This window comes from Coptis chinensis, chromosome 9 (genome assembly GCF_015680905.1).
Source record: "Coptis chinensis isolate HL-2020 chromosome 9, ASM1568090v1, whole genome shotgun sequence".
Taxonomy (NCBI): domain Eukaryota; kingdom Viridiplantae; phylum Streptophyta; class Magnoliopsida; order Ranunculales; family Ranunculaceae; genus Coptis; species Coptis chinensis.
The window spans coordinates 23,858,052-23,867,738 of NC_141464.1; positions in this window are offsets into that span (position 1 = coordinate 23,858,052).

Sequence of the window (9,687 nt, forward strand, 5' to 3'; positions counted from 1 at the left end):
ATCACTTACCAGTAGATGGAGCCATCCTAACTGCACGATCCGCTTGCGGAATGATGCTCCATAGGTATCGGTTCCCAACACGTCTTCGAAAGACTGTTCAGGTATGACTATAGAAGATGTCATCTCTACTACTCTTTTGAATAGCTCCAAAAATCCTGGAATAACCCTCAGAAAATTGGAAATTTTCGTGTTCACGGAGGGCAGGGCGCGGGTGCGCTCCACTTGGGCACAAGTACACTTGGGTGTTTTTGGATTTACAGTGTTTGGGCACGAGTCGCGCTCAACTTGGATGCGGGTGCACTCTACTGAGGCGCAGGTGCGCTCGTAAGTGCTGAAACAGAAGTTTTCAAGGAAAAAGAAGGAAAAGCTTGGAGTGAAAGGTGAGAGATGATGGTGGGGTGTAGTGTGGGTTGTGAGTGTAGAATGAAGGAAGTTTAAATAGGTTCTGAGCTTCCAAAACAAATCGGCAAGTTGCCAAATTGTTTAAGGCAATTTCCGGAAATAGAAAATTTCCAAACCCGAAAACGGAAACAAACCATATTTTTGATTTTATAACAACCCTGATATCTTTTATACTAGATTTAGAATAGTAACTTCTAAACTCTCCTTGATTTAATGCTACCACCACACATAATCATAGATATGCCAATATCGGCCAAATTCTCAACCTTTACTCCAAGACAACTTTACAGAAGATGATCATATAACGAATTATGCTCGGAATAAATATTACCACCCGCAAACAATTCTGGAAGGTGGGATTAATGATAAAAACACGCAAAATTTGAAAATAACCAATTATATTAAAACTAAATATTAAATCCAAACAACATAAAACAAACACATTAATATTTAAATTTAACAACTGAATTAAAATCCAACTAATAAAACAATAAAAACAATGAAATAACAGCGAACACAAACTGATGGTGAACACCTAGCCATGTGATGAAGATGGACCCTGAGATGGAGGTTGGGCCTGGGATGAAGAATGGCTTGAGCCATCTGTCCTTCGGCGACGACGCTCATGCCTCTCAGACTTGTTTGAGCCAGAATCCTCCAAGGTTGGCATGCGACGTAGCATCTTTATTTGAAGCAAGAGCTGTGCTTCCATCTCAGACTTTAGTACTATATAGTGGTCCTCTTGGCGCTGGTGCATAGTCTCCATGTTAGACAAGATATCTTCCCCCCCCCTTCGAAAGCATTTCAACTCTCGTCACGAAGGTTCGTTTGTTTATTTCAACTACAATATGTCTATCTCGGATATCTTCACAAATACTATAAACGCTTGGCGCCAAGCGGTTTGCAACACTTGCATGCGTTCTAAATTAGAATTACAACTATCTAATGCATTTTCATCCAAACATGTCATATCTTCCATTTCATCCGCCAACTCAACTACATTTCCTTCAGACAATGGCCAAGTCTCTTGGATGCAATCTATATAAATACTTGCATTAGAATGCAATTTGATCTTAATAGGAGCAGATTTTGCGACAGCTCTAAATGAGAGCATGATCTTAGTGATCAATACGGGAAGAGGTGCCATGCTCTTTCCCACTCCTCTAATCACATTAAAAATTACATCGAGGATGTAGAAATTATACTTATTCATTTGCAAAATCCAGAGAACGTGCAGACATTGCAGACCGATATCGCTGACTTTCTCTTTCCCGAGGACGTTCCTACCAATCGACTAAGCTACAGTCAGTTGGTTGGTTCTCAGACTTGACTGGTAGACGCAATGAGATCTCGGATTGTATTCACCCTCCACGACAGTATCTTTCATCAAAGCAGGAACTCCAGTATACTGAGATTCCTAAATGGTCGTTTCTAGGTTGCTTTCAGGCGTAATTCCTAACAGCTCAGCCAACAACTGTCTCGTTACTTCCCTCCTCATTCCTGCTACCTTAATGAAAATCCTATCCCCTACAATTCTCGCTTCTTATAAAATTGTTCTACCAAATCGTAGTGATAGAATTCCTCAGTCGAGTATCACAGTCCATTCCAATTTCTCCTAATCATCTCCGCGTCGTAAAATGGCGCGAAGCGGTCGGCCGCAAACGCGTGTTCCGGCAAAATTCTTCGTCGTAGCGCTATTGAAGTTTTGGAAACAAACAATGGTTTTGTTGACGGTGGCGGAGGCGAGTTTGATGAAAAACAACTAAAAACAACGGTGGTGGCGATGGTGGGTACAGTGGCAGGTTGAAGCTTGAATTGGTGGCTGTTTTCGGAGTTTTAAAATTGTTGGGGTTGGTGGTGGTAATGGTTTGGAGAAGATTTCAGTTTGCTTTAAATGCTTGGCGTGGGTGTAGTTAGGTTTTCTTTTCTCTTTTATTTTATTTTATTTTATTTTATTTTATTTTTTTTATTTTGGTGTTTAAGGTTTGTTTTAAACTTTGGTAACCGGCGGGATTGGAAAAGGAAACAACTGTGCATTTTTGGGAAGGAAGGAGACGCACAGACGTGCGTGCGGTTTGGGCCCAAGCCCAATTCAAATTCCAAACTTTTCTGATATTTCGCGCAATTTCAAATTCAATTTCCCACTTCGTTACTGGTCCGATTTTGGCGAATGAGTTATGGAAATGATCAGTAGAAAATTTCCAATCCAATGATCCATAAAACACTCAATTCCAACCATGGGTAACATATAAGAATGTGGAAAAATTCCTCAAAGTGCGTGTGTGATGTAAGTTATGCGAACGAAGGAAATCTAAGTTTTAGATAACGTCAACCCAAATGAACTACAACTAATGGGCCTAAGCAACACCAATGGAAAGTTCGAGCAATCCGGATGGAAAGACCGACTGCCCACCCCCAAACAAATTTTTAAACACAAAATTTGTTTTAAACGTGGGTCGTTTATAGTCAGATTCCCAAGACTTGTTGGATTGCTATTTCTATAATTTTAGAATTTTTATTATATATATATATATATATATATATTATATTTTATATATATATATATTTTATTAGTTTATTATAAGAAACAAGAAAAACAATAAATACATAATTCACCCCATAGAGGATCATGACTAAAAAACCGAGAAAACATGCAAAAGTGGAAACCATGAATTATGTGAAACGTGGACTTAGGATCCGGTACTTACAGCCACACACTCCATAGGGAGGGCTCGGTTACCTGAATGGTGCACTTACCACTATATGGAAGTGAAAGGAAGTACACTAATTGAAAAGGGTCAATCCTCATAGACAGGGGTCTTGTAAAAAGACTTCCTCTACATCAGGGAACAGAAGTTCGTGAAAATGTTTTAACCGTTGACCATTAACTTGAAAGGTATTGTTGTCCTTGGGATTTACCAAGGTGATTGCCCCGTAAGGGGTGACTTCAGTAACCAGAAAAGGACCAGACCAACGGGTTTCTAGTTTCCCTGGGAAAATATGTAGACGGAAGTTATAAAGCAAAACCTTTTGACCGACCACAAACTATTTGCGCAAGATTTGCTTATCATGAACACGTTTCATGTTAGCTTTATAATCCTTCGTGAGATCGTAAGAATCGCTACGGATTTCTTCAAGCTCATTCAATTGCAACTTGGGTTTGACACCCGCCTCATCAATATTGAAGTTAAGGCTTTTTATAGCCCACAGAGCACGGTGCTCTAATTCAACGGGCAAATGACAAGGTTTCCCAAATACAAGTCTAAAGGGAGACATACCTATAGGAGTTTTGAAAGCAGTTCTATACGCCCATGAGGCATCCGATAGACGCTTCGACTAGTCTTTCCTATCAGGATTTACAGTTGTTTCTAAATTCTTTTTGATTTCCCTATTAGAAACTTCTACTTGTCCGCTAGTTTGTGGATAATAAGGAGTTGCTACTTTGTGTGTAACTCCATACTTTTTCATTAGGGATGCAACAACTTTGTTGCAAAAATGTGTTCCACCATCACTAATGATGGCTTTAGGAATGCCAAAACGACAGAAAATATACTCCTTAATAAAAAATACAACTTTCTTATGGTCTTTGCTACGGCAAGCCATGGCCTCTATCCATTTAGACACGTAGTCCACGGCAACTAGAATATAAATGAAACAGTGGGAAACAGGGAAGGGACCCATGAAATCAATGCCCTAAACGTCAAAAATTTCTACTATCAAGATTGGATTTAATGGCATCATATTACGCTTCGTGATTTGCCCAAGTTGTTGGCAACGAATACACGTCTTGCAATGCACTTGGGCATCCTTAAAAAGGGTAGGCCAATAAAATCCACATTGAAGAACTTTAGCGGTTGTTTTCAATCCACTAAAATGGCCACCACACTCTTTGTCATGGCAGAACGATAGAACTTCATTATATTCCCACTGGGGAATGCAACGACGCGAATAATCGATCGCACAATACTTAAAAAGGTAGGGCTCATCCCAAGAGTATAACTTAACTCGGCCAAGAACTTCTTACGTTCATTTCTTGACCAATTATAAGGCATAACATCAGCCGCTAAATAATTTACAATGTCAGCATACCATGGTGCTGAAAAAATAGCATTACAGATGCTCATCAAGAAAAAAGTCCGGTATGGACTCAAAATCACTATTATCGTCGTTTGTAAGTCTAGATAAGTGGTCGGCAACTATGTTTTCGACCCCTCTTTTGTCCTTTATTTCAAATGTGAACTCTTGCGGAGAAGAATCCATCGGATTAATCTCTACTTAGCATCCTTCTTTGCAAGAAGGTACTTAAGGGCTGCATGGTCCGTGTAAACTAAAGTTTTAAAACCAACCAAATAAGGACGAAACTTATCTAAAACATAAATGACAGCTAAGAATTCTTTTTCAGTAGTTGAATAATTCCGTTGAGCATCGTTTAAGGTTTTACTAACATAATAAATAACAGTGGACTTATTATCTAGTTTACGTCCCAAGACAAAGACCAACAAAGATAATCACTAGCATCACACATGAGTTCGAAAGGTTTAAACCAATCGGGAGGCTGTATAATTGGTGCGAGAGGTTAGGGCGGCTTTTAAAGTTTCAAAAGCCTGCCTACAGTTAAAATTAAAATCAAAGATTGCATCCTTCAAAAGCAGATTAGTTAAAGGCCTAGCTATTTTCGAGAAATCTTTAATAAAACGCCTATAAAAACCTGCATGGCCTAGAAAGGCTCTAATATCGCGGACAGTCCGTGGTTTAGGTAGAGTCACTATCTTATCTAGTTTGGCCTTATCTACTTCGATGCCATCACTAGATACAATGTGACCTAGTACTATGCCCATTTTCACCATGAAATGACACTTTTTCCAGTTTAAAACGAGGCTCTTTTCTTCACACCGTGTCAAAACCTTAGATAGGTTAGACAAGCAGTCTGTGAAGGAGTCTCTATAGATAGAAAAATCATCCATGAAAACTTCCATAAAGCGCTCTACCATGTCACTAAATATATGAAGCATACACCGTTGGAAGGTACCAGGAGCATTACAAAGGCCAAAAGGCATTCGTTTATAGCCATATGTTCCAAAGGGACATGTGAAGGTAGTCTTTTCTTGGTCATCAATATCAATAATAATCTGAAAATAGCCTGAGTAGCCATCCAGAAAATAGTAAAAAGCATGACCAGCTAGGCGTTCGAGCATCTGATCTATAAAAGGTAAAGGAAAGTGATCCTTTCGTGTCATAGCATTTAAACGTCTGTAATCAATACAGATTCTCCATTTCATAGGACCTTGTGTGACAACATAGTCACCCTTTCCGTTACGTACCATGGTAACTCCCGATTTCTTAGGAACTACATGAATGGGGCTTACCCATTCGCTATCAGAGATTGGGTATATGATACCCACATCGAGTAATCGTAAGACTTCTTCCCTAACCACCTCTTTCATGGCAGGGTTCAAACGACGCTGAGGTTCGCGAGAAGTCTTCGCGTTATCCTCCAAATGGATGCGATGAGTGCAAACATTAGGGTAAATTCCCTTAATGTCGGCTAGGGACCAACCAATTGCAGACTGATGTTCCCTAATCATCCTGATTAAACGTGTCTCTTCATCCTTAGTTAACTGAGAAGATATAATTACCGGATGACTACCATCCGGATCAAGTTAAATATATTTTAACTCCGGGGGAAGAGGTTTAAGCACTGGGGTGGAAGGAATGTCAATAGATGTTTTATCAGGGTCCCCATTTTGCATAATGAATACTTGCTTAGGTAGCAAGTCTTTATACTCAGTATATGGAGCAACCGGCGGGTTTACAATTGGTGTGGACTCAAGGATGGTGTCGACTTCCTCTAAGTAGGAGTCATTTACAAAATCTGAAGTTCCAAAAGAAAGGAATTTGTACATATTGTTTTCGGGAAAAGTGTTGTTAAAATAATCTTGAGCTAAGCTCTCGATCATGCTAACCTCCCCATCTATAGACGATTACATTAACTGTTTCATCATTTTAAAACATTTACCTCAACGAAAGATGGCCAAAAGATAAGGACATCTTACCATTGCGGCAATTTATAAGCGCATTGGTAGTTGCCAAGAAGGGACGCCCTAAGATGATCGGTACAGAGTCGTTAGCGACTTCTGTACCGAGGATAACAAAATCAGGAGGATAGTAGAAATCCTCGAACCTTAACAAGCACGTTTTCCACTACACCCTTAGGATACTTAATTGACCTGTCCGCTAACTGCAACGTTATTCTTGTAGGTTGCATTTCCTGTAGACCTATTTGTTTATACAAATAATACGGGAGTAAGTTAACACTCGCCCCCAGGTCTAATAAAGCTGTCGTTGTGTGAGAATCTCCTAAGGTGCATTTTACAGTAGGACGACCAGGGTCCTTGTACTTAACAATTCCATTATTTTCGGATAAAGTTGGGAACTGTTCAGTTAGAAAGGCGTCTTTAGGTATGTTGGTCTTACGCCTAGTAGTGCACAACTCCTTAAGAAACTTAGCATGGTTAGGTAGCTTTTTAATAGCTTCGAGAGAAGGAAGGTTTAGATTTTTGAAAACGTTCCTAATCTCTTTAAAGTTTGTATCCCTGGTTAGCATGGCTAATGTCTGAGGTAACGGTGGTTTCGCTCTATATTTAGCGTATGGCTCAACTTGATGTGTAACCTTGGCTTTCTGTTTCTTAGGATGTGGTTTAACTGGTACCTCTACAGTGGTAGGCTCTTCAGTTTCTATTTCGGTATCTAGTTTGATATCCGGTGTAGGGAGTACTGATGGGGTAACTATAGGCATAGTTACTGTGTTATCAACCACTCTTCTAGAACGGCGAGTGGTGATAGCATTTAGGTCACCTACGATTGTAGTTTTCGTACTAGTATTACCGTTTACCTCAAAGGCTGTGTTTGCTGTTTTAGGGTTTGGTATCGCTTGTCCTGGAAACATGCCTTTTGGTTGGGCTTTCTCTTGGGCTAATTGTTGTATGCCCTGATTTATGGATTGTAAGATCTGTTGGTTTGATTGAGTCATTGTTTGGAAAAGTTGTTGGGTAACCTGTATAAAGGCGTCGATACGATCCGATTGTGTAGGTGTAGTAGTCACAGGTGGTGCGACTGGAACTATCTCACGTTGATTATTTATGGGCGGGGTGTGATAGTTATTATTGTTAATCGGAATGATACCTCTATTGGTATTATAACTATTATAATTACCCTGACCTTGTGCTTGACCTTGTCGTGGTTGCGCTTGGTTGTTATAATTATTATAAATCCCCTGACCTTGTCTTTGTCTAGGTGGAGCTTGGTTATAGTTGTTTGCTTGCTTAACATTTTGGTTATTAAACCCTAGAGGTGTAACTTGTTGATTGTTTCGCCAACTAAAGTTGGGATGTTGTCTCCATGGGGCATTAGGAATAGGATAGCTATTAATGGAGCAAACATTATCTTGCTCTAATTGTTGTTGTTCATAGGCGAGAGGACAATAGGAGTCAGGGTGCTCAGGACTCAAACAGAAATTACATGGGTTGGAGTTTACATTCATGACGGGGATAGGCTTTTGTTGAACAGAAATAGCCTCAACCTTTTTAGTTAGAGATTCAATTAAATTTTTAAGTTCTGGATCGGGTTTCATCTCAAACATACCGCGTGCCTTTAACTCGGTTGAAGAAGAACTAGCGAGGCGGGGATATCATCACTCCCCCCCATTATTATTGCGTTTAGTTTGATCTTCTAAAATTTGTAAGCCTCCGAGGCTCCTTTACTTAGGACACTACCCCCATTCATTATGTCAAGGACTTCTTTATGGTGATGTAGAAGTCCTTTGAAAAATGCACGAACTAACGTGTCTTTTGCTAGGTTATGGTGTGGACACTTTATAAGCGGTCGGTGAAACGATTCCAAGCCTCAAAAATGATTCATGAGGATTACGTCGAAAAAAATGAATCTTGGAAAGCATCTCATCCGTCTTTAGGGGTGGGTAAAATGTTCCATAAACAATTTGAACAAGTTTAGCCCACGAGTCCATTGAGAGTTAAAGCGCTTGGGCGCTTAACCAAGACGCCGCCTTATCGGCTAAGGTGAAGGAAATACCCTCGGTTTAATTTGTTCCGCACCAACCGTAGGATGATGGAATGTTGTAAGGACTTGTTTAATCCTACGATGTGTTGATAAGGTTTTTCATGGTCTAAACCATGGAAAACGGGTAACAAATTAAATATGTTTGGGGAATTCAAAATCCCCACCGGGTCTAGAACGATGCAAGATTTAGGGCTATTGCTCAAGGCTTTGTAAAAGCCTCGAGAGAGGAGTCTCTCTTTCTTCACCCATTATGTCGGGTGTGGTGGGTGGGATAGTAGCTAGAGGTGTAGTGATTGGTATACTCGATAGATTTGTTTGTTGACGTTGATGGTTAATTACGTTCGGTGTTTTCTCCCACCCACTGACCTTAATCTCATGCAAGTCTAAGTCTAAACACGACAACACTCCAAATAATCTTGATATATTAGTATAAACCTCTAACTGGAGATGCGAGGTATGGAAGAAAGGAATACCTAATTGCGTCCTTGCTTCGCTTATGAATATCATCTTGTTTACGCGTGTTCAGTGTATATAACAAGTTAGAACACTGAAAAACTTAAAAAATCGAAGTTAGAAACAAACCTGTCGAAATCTGGCAAAATTCAACTTAAGGCGCGGGTGCGCTCACTTTGAGCGCAGGTGCGCTCCGTGTAACTTCAAGTTACAGTGTTTGAGCGCGGGTCACGCTCGGTTTGGGCACAGGTCGCACTAAAGGTTCCAGGCGTTTGGGCTCAGGTGCGCTCCATGTAATTTTTCACGGAACTTTTCAATGCTGAAATGGACAACCACAGTATGAATCAAACAAGGGTGGGTGGGTTTAATGGGACTTGAAAATGACTAATTATACTATGAAACCAATGCTAAAGGTAACTAAGATGGCAGCGGCGCCATTTGATAAACATAAAAATGATAGTTTACCTACGAAATGAACGATAAAACTCAAAACGTAAGTAAACTAAAACTTAAATAAGTGCTTCATTTATCAAGTTTTCTACTCTCAATTCTATCGAAATAGAGTGGAGTAACAAATTCGTTCCACTCCTAGTTCTTTAGCATGGAATGTTTTCTAGTTTAATTAAACGGTCTTAAGTCTAGTGAGAGATTTACGAGGGGAATTCTATACTACGGGGTGGATTCAATTGACAATTTACGAATAACGGAATGCTACGGAATACTGAAATGTGAATCTAGAATAAGAATTAGAGGGGA